The 12,788-nt window shown below is 38.3% G+C and overlaps 1 protein-coding gene across 9 annotated transcripts in view; it reads left to right on the top strand.

Annotated features, from left to right (window-relative positions):
* The window catches only part of TRIP12 (thyroid hormone receptor interactor 12), a 76,910-nt gene that overhangs the window by 5,147 nt on the left and 58,975 nt on the right, over nucleotides 1-12,788 (top strand). The window contains exon 1 of one of the 9 annotated variants that reach the window (XM_063166867.1): nucleotides 3,613-3,631. The exons of 7 other annotated variants lie outside the window; for them this stretch is intronic. The gene's annotated coding sequence lies outside the window, so the exon portion shown is untranslated. One more of the 9 variants, XM_063166865.1, reaches the window with a different exon arrangement.

Raw genomic sequence — 12,788 nt, 5'->3', positions numbered from 1 at the left:
GAATAAGATGGCTTTTTTTTAAGATCTGAAAGGCAAAGTATATTTCACTTTTATTCTGCTTTCAGAGGAACTTGTTGCTGACAACTTGTGTTGTGTTTCATGAAGTCTAAATAGCTAAACTTAATGTAAAGAAGGGCAAAGACTAGACTTTTGTAAAGCTGGAAATAAAAGAATACAAATGTGTTCTTTGTTTTCTGAGGTATATGTGGTTTTTTTGGGAACAAAAGTGTTAAACTTTCAGAAGGCTGTCAAGCCCTGAGATGGGCATTAGACTTAATACTGACAGTGTGCACCTCTGTCAGTTTTGTGGCTGGCTTTTGAAGCATGGTTAATACCAGTTTTTGTTAATGCAGAGCAGTAACTAATTTTTTACCTTGATTTTCAGGTGTAGCTTTTAATAGTAAAACTAATAGGAAAAATAGATCTGTGACAAACTCATGCCCCAAGGTAACTAGGTGTAGATTTAGCTGTGTTGTCTTTTAGAAAGCATGTATGCTGTTCTGTTCTCCCTCATTTTTCTCCTTCTTGTCTTACTTGTCTTACTTTGAGCTTGTGATAGTTTATCTTAGCACCTCTGGGCAGGAGAAAGGATCTTGCTGTACCTGGGCTTTTATGCATTTGAAGTCTGGTCTGTACCTCTGCTCTAGTCCAAGACTGCTTAGATGTAAAAGTACAGGTAAATAAACATGTAAATAAATACACTCTTGTATAGTATCTTCTGAGTTGAAAACATTGAGTTTTTGTAGGATCAGGAGCAACATAAATGAGTTGAGGCACCAAAAAAGAAAAGATGGAAACAATGCATAGTAACGCTAGTCAGGGAGGACTCCAATATCCCCCATGGCTGCCCTCCTCCCCCTTCCCTCCAGCCCTAAAGAAAAGGAAAAACACACACCTGCATCCCACCCACTCATCAAGGGACTTGAATTACATGTCCTTGATACTGGTATAATGATTAGTTGCTTACTTTAACTCCTGCAGTTAGTGAGGAGAAGCTCTCTTTACATTATATATGCCTTTGTGGAATATGTGGTAGATGAGTGTTTTTGGACGAGGTAATATTGTAAGATATGGTTAATGTCAGGGCTAGAGGATGGCATCTTATCCAAGTTAATAATGTTCTGTGTCTTCTAATGTCAAATCCCTTATGTAATTAGCTTATTCAGTGTAGGGAGTGTCCTGTCCTGGAAGGTGTGTGCAGTGTAACTGAATCTTCTGATCACAGGTGAGATGTGGCTGTGCATTTAAAGAGGACAAATGAGGAAAGTAACTGAGGGGCATGTTAATAGGCTGTATGCTGAATTTAAACTTGGAACTCTGTCTTCCTTAGAGAGTGTGTGTTTTCTTCCTCTTTATTTTGGGGATACACTTTTTGTAATCAACTGACTGACTGCAAACTGTAATTTCTCCTTAAAACTTCACTTGTCTTGAGCATTGCAGTTGTTTCAGGTCCAGTGCACAGGGGTGAGGGGAAGGTAGGAAATTGCTCAGCTGAACAAGGACAGTCATAAGCTGTGTCAATAAGCCTGAGTGAATGGCACCTGTGAAGCAGCTGCATAGCTAGGTAGGTACATATGAGATCTTTAACTTAAACATCTGGAGAAAACACAATTTCAGCTGAATCTCATTTAATGAAGGGGATGGAAGCTGCATAACTTCGGCAAACTTTAAGTCAAAAATTCAAGTGTTGCAGCTTGTACTTTAAAGATCTGCTGCAGTCTATTCTAGTGTTTTCCAAGTTCATATAATAATGGATGTTGCCATATCTTAACTTTGGTAATATTCTGCCTTTATATTTAGCAGATAATAGTCTACAATAAAAGGCTGGTAATAAAAATTAAAAATTGAATTATACCTTAAGATGGTGGATTAAGAAGTTAGTTTCACTCCCTTACTCAGTTACAAGAAGTTTGGCAGAAGAACAGATACATTCTTTTGCCAAAAGTAAGATAGGAAATATGGGTTTGTCAAATTTCTTCCATGGCAGTTCTTAAGTTGATACAGTTCTGCTGTGTATTTGTAGACTTGCAAATGAACATAGCCTTGCTGGATACCTGACTCTGGACAGCCCCTCAGAACTTTCACCAGCACTTTGTCACTAGAATTGGAAGAAGCATGTTAAGGGAAATGCCATTGCACACCTCAGTCTGCACATTTAAATGCTGCATGGAGTGGGTAGAGAGGGAGCTCTCTTCAGATTAGCTGTGAAGAGGAAAGATGAAATTTAGCATGTGAAGGAATAGTACCACTTTAATGCCTTTGGTTAATGTTGACATTTGAGCACTGTGACCATACTGTTTTTTTTAAGAGTTTAGAGGTTCTTGATGTATTATCCAACTCAAACCAGAGTTGGAGCAGAATGAGCACTGACAATTCCAATTTTATTGTGCTTTATGGAGAAGAGCGCAATTAAGCTAGAACCTGAGAACTTTAAAAACTGGGGGTAAATAGGAAAGTAGTCATGAGTTAATTTTTGGGACTACACTTTAACAAAACGTGAAGTTGCCTTTGAGACTCTGCTGCCGTGATAGGCCAAGTAATCTCAATCTATCACTTTCAAACTACAGTGCAGTGACCATACTTGTTGTTATGCTTCATGACTTCAGAGATTGCCTGGAGTAAAGCGTATTTCCTGCTTTTCCTCTGTTACAGACGTAGCCAAAAGCTGTTAAAACTCTTCTTGTAGTTTAAATAAAGTAGATTCCTATTAAGTAACAAGTAATGGATAAAAATTGTATCATCTGTTTTTCAAAAATTCTTCATTCGTTATTTTATTCAGATGAAGTCTTGGGTTTATATCAGATTGAGATCTCACACTTGAATGCAAACTGTGATTCTTGCTGGTAGTACCTGTAGTGTTATCAGGAACACTCCCTCAACCTGTTCTCTGCAGTCTGCCTATGCTAAACTAGTGTTGCTTCTGTTTGTCACATCTGTTTGTTGGTTTCACATCTACCTTGCAACCCTATTAGGACTCATCTGTACTATTATTTTAATTAATTAATTTTAATTGAAATAATTTTTGACCTATTTTAGTAGTGTTGGAGTATCTTGAAAACTTTTATCACAAGTAAGCCATGTAGATCGCTCTGCATTACCGAATTGTGTAGTGTTTTAATTTAAAAGCTGTTCCCCTTCAGCTAAGAAATGGTTTCTTTCTTAGCCTCACAGATTTGCAATACTGTTTTCCTTCACCAAGATGATGTCAGGCTACTTGGAAGGTCAGCTCAGTAAGATGGCAAATCAAAACCAGATAACAGGTGATAGTGCCAATTGATCTAACAGCAGAATTCAGTTAGTATTTTGACTTTCTCTGTTGTGTAACCCACTCAAACATCATTTGAGTTGAATGTTAGCAACTCAGTTACAAAATTTCTCAGCACTTTCATAGGATTCCTGTTTTTTTTCTGCTGGTTCTACATGGAGCTCTTTCCACAAATGGAATAACTGGTTTGGTTTTTGGAATATATTAACTTTGGCAAGTTTCCTCCCCCCTGCTCCCCCCCCCCCCCCTTCCATGTGGCAGATATCAAACATGAACATATGGGCACAGAGTGACACAGCAATAGAAGGATCAAGCTGGGTAAACAACCTCTGCACAGACTAACCCTATCCAAAAGGGTGGTATATGGTTTGTGGTTTTTTATTTTTAAATCCTAGAACTTGCTGCTTACTCCAATAACTTGCTTTGTGGAGGACTGTCTTCTGCCTCCCCTCCTCTTTCCCAGGAGAAGGTGTGGGCACAAGTTTCCTCTCTTCAGTCATAACAGAGCTTCAGTGGTAGGTACCATGGGACAAGAAAGACAGGAAAAGCTTCTCAAATTGTAGATAATAGAGGTGTTGTCTTCTTTGCAGTGTCTTCTCTAACTTCTTACACCTTCTGAGAAAGAGGATGTCTGTTACTATAGCAAGAATGGTGTTTTAGTTACTTCCTTAGCCAAAAGGCCCAAAGGGGGGACTAGCTTTTTGTAGGAACTGAGCCTTGAAAGAGATTTTTGTAGCTGAGCAGCATGAGCATCTCCTCTCTGGTGGGCATAGTAGGACAACAGAACTTGTTAGTTGTCTGTAAGGACAATGTCATACTTGCCTTTTTAATTCTTTAGTCCTCCTGGGATACTCTTTCAGCATGTCATGTCTCAAAATTTAGGATCATCTAGTTTCCAGCCTGAAAGTTTCTCTTAACTGTTTGCCTGCTAACTGTTTCAATACTATTCCTCTCTTCATTTTCTTCTGTTGATGTTTTAGTATCGGCACTTACTGAAAGTATGTACAGCCTTGTTGCCAGGCCAAATAGTACAGGTTTTATTAGTTAACTTCTTTAAGATCACCCTTCTGGTTTTCAGCTGGAATTCATGTCTCTTGACAAAGGCCCACTGTGATGGGGTAGAGTATTTCAGATAAGCACTGAGAATTCTCAGTTTCTCAGTAATGGTGCATACACCTAAGCATTGGTTCCTCTTCCACACCTCCTCTCCCATTCCCCTGCTGCATCACTATGGAAGGAACTGGAACATGCTGATGGGGTTTGGCTTACAGAAAATGCTTTTTGGGTTCAGTACTGAAGTACAGCATCTCCATATTGAGTGGTAATATTGTACTTCATAGCATTGCAAGTGTCTCTTTAAAATCATTTACTGTTCCATATTTGCAAATATCCTTACTATTTTGGGAGAGGGACAGAGGAGAGAAAAGGGGACTAGCAAGTTTTGATAATTTTGGAGAAAGGGAAGTTTTAAGGGAAGAGCTCTGTGTTTAGATAACCATATCACCTGTGTAGTTATTTGTAAATAAGCAAGGCAATAATAATAACCAAGCTTTCATCTTAGTTAATAGTTTTCTTCTATGGGTAATAGTCTTCTATCGTTACAAACACTTTCTGTTAAATTTGTGCAATGATGCAATCTGTTTGGATGCTACTTAAAAGCAATTTAAATAGTCTTGGGTTTAACAAAACAGAAATAAAATATGAATGACCTCTCTTCTGTGAGCCAGGAAACAGAAACAAGTGTCTAGAGTTCTGCTGTCAAAATCCGAAATCTTTTGCTTCTGGAATCTGCTGATGTCCTATCATTATTGAAGTATGATTTCAAGATTTAATACCGTTACAATTTGAGCATTATTGCCTGCCTTCAAATGTTAAGTTTAAGCACCCACAGCTTACAGAGACACTATTTTCCAGTTGTTTTTCAAAACCTTGTATTTGTGTTCAGAGTAACTGTGAATATTTTAAGTCCAGCTACATCTGAATGGTAGAATATTCTTACTTGAGTGTGTTTGCTGTAACACAGCTTTGAAGCCTACCAGGTGGAAGCTGTGGCCCTCATCAGAGAGTACATTTTGCTAAACTTTGAAACTTTGGTTCAATGAGAATGGCCATCTACATAAATTCATGGAGTAAACAAATACAATGTCACAGCACTACTGACATAGGGAAGCGAAGGTACACAGGCTGTCCTGTGTCAAGTACTTGAAAAAATAGACTTTGTCTCTCAGCAAAGGAGAAGGCCTATTCTGGAAGTACAGTCAGCACTGAGGGTGTCTCTTTAAAAGCAGAGAGACAATTCTTCCTTACTCTATTTTTTGTATTGCTTTAGGCTAGATGACTTTAAATACCTGATTTTTGTGTAAAATACCTAGTTGCCAGCTAAAGGCTAACTTGAGGAGAAAAATTGAAGTGCAGAAGGATGTACAAGTGTTCAGTTTTCGTACCACTGATTTTAGCTGTGTTGTCATAAATGTTACATCTACCAGGAGAGATAGTTTTTAGGCATTCTAAAGATGTTAACCTGCCATGCCTGAGCCTTGAGTAACTGAGTCAAGGAATTCAAAAACTCAGTTTTGTACCCATGGATTCAGGAATGCTGCTCAGAGATCACTGAGTGTGACAAGTAGAGGAGATGCAAGGTACTGTATCTCCTCCAATTTTCACCTAACCCTGTGAGACATTGCTGAGCTGGGGCTTGTGAACCCCCATCCTTGCTTTATGTAGATGATCTGCCTGGTAAAAAAGCCTACTTGATAAGGAGTTGGGCTTTCTGTTGACAACATCAAATGCAGGATGTGACTAGTGCAAGCCCAGACCTGTGGCAGCTAGAAGCAGCAGCTCAACCTATGGCAGAATATAGTGATTTAAATGTCTAAGTTTAGCTTAGATGCATCCAAAAGCAAGGTAGTTTGTTACTACTTAATAGTATTCCAGGTTATGACAACAAATTAGAAATGCATTTATTCTTGGGGTGTGTTTGCTCTATTGTTGGAAAGGTTGGTGGCCCAGCTTTGAAGTGGGAGTAACTTGAAAATACAGATTTGTGACTGGCTATCATTTAAACTTTTGTTCTTTGTACTTCAGTAGACTGGAGTAGTGTTTGTGGTGGGAGAGTGGAGGAGAAGCTGATGTAATTTCAAGTTGCTTCATCAGAATTTGAAAAGTTTAACTTGTGACAACGGTGATAGATCAAAATGTCAGTTTTTAAGTTGTCTCTGTCAGCTTGTACAGATGCAATCTATAGTTTTGACCAACTCCCTAAGTTTCATGTGCTGAATTTTAACATGAAAATGATCTGCACTGGCATAATAGTGAAGCTTATGATTGTACTCTATCTCCCCATACCCTGTGAGGTGTGTGGAACTTTGGATAAATACATGTAATAGTTGGAAATTACCTTCTGTATAGTACACAAGCCTTCCATGTAGGTTTGGATTAGAGCAAGTAACTTGACTTCCTGTTTTATCTGGGTGACCATACTCACTACGATGTCTTCCAAGAAAAGTAGTTGGGATTCTTACCTTCCATCAGTACTTGGTATGCTTTGGGAGATACAATGGAGCTCAGCTGAGCAACTGCATAGTGCAGACTCACAGCTCTACTGCCCTCAAGTCTGGCCTGTTTGTTTTGTCTCCTTAGTCTGTGCTGTAACTTCAGTAGTACTAGAGTTAAATATTGTATTAAGAGTATAAGGAAGTGTAATCATCACTAAGCTTAGAATTAATGGAGTTACAAAAAACCCCAAAAAACAAGTAGGTGTTTGGCTCAGAACATCTGTTGTACTTGCATATGTACGCAGTATTTATGATGTCATTTGAATTTAAAAAGTATCCATTACAAAACACAGACTGTGATGCCCCATCTGGAATATTTTCCTTGAAAATGAAAAAGCACTTCTGAAACTTTCAGGCTCTTATCATGTAACTGTTTAATATAATAAACAATACCATGTTAGTAATATGCTAGTGGTATATTCTGCCCTTGATATAAGAAAAAATGACTCTAGAATTCTGTTGTGAAAATTCAATGTTAGATGCTTTATATCCTCCACTTTTTACCAAAATAGATGTTTAATAGGAAATAGTTTCAATTAGTTTTTCATAGATAACTGCATGTTTGGAGAGCTGTGTTTTCATCAGCTTTCAATTATGTGGAAGAAGTTTGTGTTGGACAGATCAGGCTGTTTCCAAATAGCAGTACATGATGTCTATGTCCCAAAACTGGTCTGTCAGGGAAGCCTTTAAATCCAAAGTAAACATACAGATAAGTTTTGAAAAGCATAGAATAAAGACCCAAAGTCAGTGCAATAATTTGGCATCTTTGGTAGCTAATAGGGTTGAGGTGCTCTCCTTAGCACCTCATCCCAGTAGTTGATGGGAGAAAAGATGTATTTCCAAGACTTTACATTGGGAAATGGAGATGCTAAAGATATTAGGATTACTAGTACATTTTACCTGTCATATGTAGGATACTGTGCAGAGGGGAAGGAAGAAACTGGCTCACTTCCAGATATTTTCAGTCTTTCTTTACAAGCCTGTCTACTTCATATTCTTTCTTTTATCTTTCCCTGAAGCCACTCCATTCCCTGGATGTTTTTTACGAAAGTGTTGTGAAGAGCTATTTTATCTTGCACCATGATGAAGCTGCCCTCTCCAGTTAAATACCCTTTCGTTTGTCTTCCTTACTAGTGCATTTTATTAAATGGCTTATAAGAGGATGAGAGGAAAGAGGATGATGTGAAGTAGTTTTGGAGTGTCTTATGGGTATTCTTTGAAGAAAAAAAACCCAAACTATGAAAACAAACCAGAAACACAAGAGATCTTGCATGGGAGTTGAGTGAACTTTGCCTCCAATTCTGTGTCATGTTACCAGTATGGGGTTATTTTCATGCTTTCAAAAATGTGTTTTAGGAGTGAAGCAAGATGGATGCATTGCTTTGCTTATGTCATTGATGGATACACAAAGCACTTAGGAGAAACACTGTCTTCTTTTCTTCTCTTCCTCACCCTATTCTTTTTCAGTCCTGGACAAGCCAAAAGTAATGTGTTGTTTTGCAGGGCAGTAGGTTGTAGGTTTGCTCATAAAGCATAGTTAATCATTAGTGTTGGATGAAAGGTCACCAGCATAGAATACAACTCTTTGAGTATTCTGATTAGGTCACAGAGCAAATTGCAAGAGCAAAGACTTATCAAACCAGCTATTGTAATATCTTCTGATAATTTTGATCAAGCTATAGAAAGCTTACAGCTCTGCTTGCTCTTTTATGAGTGTCTCAGGGTGGTGAAGGGACTGTGTTCTTCTGTTATGTGTTCAGTATTCATCAGAAGGTAACAAAAGGCCTTGAACAGATTTAGGCAGTACCTGTTGGAACATTTTGTTGTCAGAAAGTAAGGAGCCTTTCTTCCAGCCCTGAAGTGATTGACTATTGACAGGAAATTCAGACTTTGACAAACCTGGCCATGCTAGGACCCTAGGAAAAACACCTCATTAGTGTTAACTTCTTAGTCTTGTGAGCTGTAACATATGGGCATAGTTACAGTTGTTCTTGTTCAAGGAAAGTGTGTGGGTAGCCTGGGAAAGACGAAGTAAAAATCATTGGTGAGGTAAAGCAGAAAAATGTCTTTATTGGTACTTGCACATAAGGGAAGGAGGAGAGGAGTTTGTAGCAGATTTTTTTTGTGTGTATTTGGTGATGTTGAATTCTTGTCTAGCTTAAAACTAAGACTAAATCTAGCATCCTGCTAAAAGCACTTCAGAGAGCTCTAATATTTAGTTTTGCTCAAGGTCAGCATCATGTACAGTGCTCTTGTTTTATTTGTGGAGCACTGAGAAGGTGTGAATGTGCAGAGTGGAGTAGACACTTATCAAAAAAGTGTGCTGTAAAGTTGTTACTCTCCTTCATAAAGCTCTGGCTTCTGACAACTTTTTCCATGACTGTAAAAGAGTGAACCTTCCTTAAATACTGTTGTGGGATGTTTATTGTTCCCTGTATTTAACATGAAAGAAGAGCTCTGAGAACTGTAAAGTCATGATCTTACAATTCATAGGATCAGTTTAAAGACAGCTTAATCCTTAGTGTTAACAAGTGTTTCGTGGGCTGTGACTTTGTTTTGCTCAGCTTTACACAGAACTTCTTCTGTTTATACAGATATTTGGTAGGCAGTTTACTTCATGATTTCATACAAGGTAAATGTCTTTAATTGTGCCTGTGTCAGTAATGTGGTATGTGTATTGGAGCTTGCTCCTAATTACATCACTCTAAGATAAAATGTAAATGTAGAAGTTTTTCCATGGTTGACAGAATGTCTCTGGCACACAATTCCAAGAAGCTGCTGGTTTGAGCATTGCCCAGTTAAGAAAATTTAAATGCGTTTTAATCCCTTTGTTGTTACAGTGTTCTTGTGATAGCAAAAGATCCATATGCAGATCCAGTGCTGAGGAAGCCGGAAACTTAACCTGTTTTAATTGGATTTCTTCCTCAATGACTGCAATTAAACCATTTCCCAGATTGTGTCATGTGGCGTAGGGCTCTTGCTATCATTAGGCCTATTACCTTTTCTGTGTAGCATTTGGATGAGGGCTCTGTTCAGGGGAACAACATAACCTGCTTGAGCCAGTGTGGGAAAGGAAGCCTCAACAGGCATTAGTCTGAATCAGTGCTGGACATCAGTGGTTAGAAAAGCACCACTAAAACTCCTGAAATCCTCCTGATTTCTCCCAAACTTGTCTAAGTTATATTTTGAAGATGCAAAAATCTGAGGACCTGTTGTAGGTGAGTAGAAGTCAGATGAGTACCTTCTACCTGGCCTTGGAAGCATAAATATAATTTCTTGAAATTTTTGTTTTTAGGTTTGTAGTTTTCCTCTTTAAGGCATGCTGCTATTACTGAACAGATTTGTAGGCTGGTTTAGAGCTGAAGCAGAGTGTTATGAAAATGAAGATCCAGTTTCCTGCTTCTTTGCCTGTTTTTATAATACACTTAGACCTGTGGTCCTGAGCTCATCTGTGGAACTTTTCTAATCCACATCTACAAGTCTGCTGATTTTTCCAGCAGTAATTTCTGTGACATCTAGTCTCTGAATTTCTTCAGTCTAGTGGCTGATTAAAGCTCTTGGATTTCTGTTGTTGTATTTGTTTGTTTGTTTTTGGCTGTACCCTTCTAGTTGTTTAGGAGATTGCAGAGATCATCTTGTGTTAATTTAGACTTTGGGTGACCAAACCATGTTTTACTAGTCACTGAGCTGACTGGGTCTCTCAATAATTTAAGACAGCTTGGCAAAAGTTGATGAGGAATTTGGCAGGTCTCAGAAAACCTTCCATGCTGCAACTTGGGGCAGGTATTGTCTAACAGGCTCTGCAGGTAAGACGTGGCTGTGCACTATATCAGTATTTGTCTTGTGCTCTTGCACTTGGTTTTGCTTCAGGGCTGTGTGTGCCAGATGCAGGTGAATGGCAAACTGCAAATGAGGCACCATCTGGTCTGTGGCATTAGAATAGGGAATAGGCTTGGTGTTTGAACAGTAGGTTCTGCATTCAGACTCGGTGTTGTGAGTAAATGCAGCTATGCAGCTCAAAGGCAGCTGGGTATTCAGCATTGGTGGTGATGGTTTTGAGTACTTTTTGGTTCACTTGCAAAAAAGTACTGAATAAGCTACTAAATTGAAGTTTGTATAAAACACACAGATATTTTTTTCTTTTTATCTGGTAATAAATACCCCTTTTCCCAACTTTGCCACACTTCTTTTACTTGGTCTTACCTTAACCACCTGCTTCTAGCTGGTCTTTTTTTCTGGCAGTGTCACTGATCTGTACTTCATGAAGGTTTGTGCTTTGATTTGTGTTGTCTCACAGAAGGTAAAGCTCCTCATTCCAGTGAATTCCTGTCTTCTGAGTGGAGTCTTCTTCATTCTTGCCAGACAGTGTGATTTTGTGTTTGTTTTGATTTTTTAATGTTTTTTGTTGTGCTGTTAGTGAAAGCTTGAACCACTGTTCTGATGGTGACACAGCTAAACAAGGGTTTCTAGAGTCTGAAAATGAAGATCAGGTTAGATTGTACTTTTATTGTTTATGGTGTTTTTAGTTAAAAGTCTGGAAGAAACAAAGAATTCACATCAGTTCACTTTACATTCAAACAGCATGGTTATGGTCAGAATTTGGCTGTTGGAAAATGTATTCTTTTCTGTTGGAGAGAGCTGCTTTTGTTTGGTTTCAATAAGGGAAAGAACTATTCATTTTTATTACAAGTTGAAGCTACATTTCTATTAACACTTGGTAGCAGAATTGCATCCTGAGGCTCTCATAGTGTAGACTTCCTCAGTATGTAATGTTGGTTTTAAAGGTCCTGTAGAGGTGAAATCAAGTTCTTGCTGTAGGACTGATTTGGCAGAAAAATTTTGCTCTCTGACACAAGTGTACAGAAGATGAAACTTTGAATATATTTGTTCCTCACTTTTCTTTGTTTCCCTTTGCTGTGCTAAAAGGGAAGAAGTTCTGTCAATAAAGATAGGAAATGTGATTCGGTATTTTGCAGCAAACACTTGCTGTGTTTGTGTGTGCCTGTTCTCTGTGTGGTCTAACAAATCTTTTGTGCTACTGACATGGCTTAAATACCTCTGGGCTGCTTCTGAAGCTCTGTGCTGTCTCTGGCTAGCTTGCAGCTATCCAGATCAGACTATTTCTTTATATAGATTGACTCAGGAGTGTCTGGGTTCTTATGCTTTTGATAATCTTTATATCTCAGTAGCAAAAAAATTAACTGCTGCAGAGTTGATGGAATTATGTAACAGATCTTCATGTTTAGCTGGTTAAAAAGCCAAGGTAATAGAAGACACCGAATTTAGACTGAGAAACTACAGGTCTTGTAAACGTAAAAATATTTTCTTGAAGCTTTGAGTCCTGGCTCTCTTCCACAGTCAGAGCATTATCTTCCTTTGTTAATAAATCCAAGTCAAACTGTATAGTAGAGGAAAACTTGCACTGAACTAGTTTGGACGTGTTATGGAAGGTGACATGGAAAAGTATCAAATTGGGTTTATTTGGAGGAGAAAAAGTTTAATATTTTCATTTTTTTAGAAGGGCAAATTCTTTGAATGAAGTAGTGAGTAAATGTTCCAGGAGGTTTTTATAGTTAACCCTTTTACTTGTGCAGAGAAGGAATAGTAGCTGTTGACAACACTGTCAATACATAATGTAAAACTACAGAGAAGCAAGAGGAAAAAAAAAAAAGAAATTCTTTCTGTTTTCCCTAGTTTCTCCTTTGGATGAGGATTGGATGATGCGTGTGTTGTTTTGGAACCAAAGTGCAGTCCAAAGAGTGACACAAATTGTAATATTTCAGTCCTTGATGAACATGAGAGATAGAAAGCAGTGATGTGGCAGAACTGAAGAGGGATGCCCTCAAGAGACCATTATATTTGTTCCATTCCTTAGTTTTTCTCCTTGGACTGCATTTTCTGTTTTTCCAGAAGAAAGAAAGGACTATAGGAGTAAGGACTTGTACTGTCTTAATGTTAGGTAGCCCTCT

This window comes from Melospiza melodia, chromosome 12 (assembly GCF_035770615.1).
Source record: "Melospiza melodia melodia isolate bMelMel2 chromosome 12, bMelMel2.pri, whole genome shotgun sequence".
In the NCBI taxonomy this organism is placed as follows: domain Eukaryota; kingdom Metazoa; phylum Chordata; class Aves; order Passeriformes; family Passerellidae; genus Melospiza; species Melospiza melodia.
This window is presented reverse-complemented; position numbering and strand designations above follow the sequence as displayed.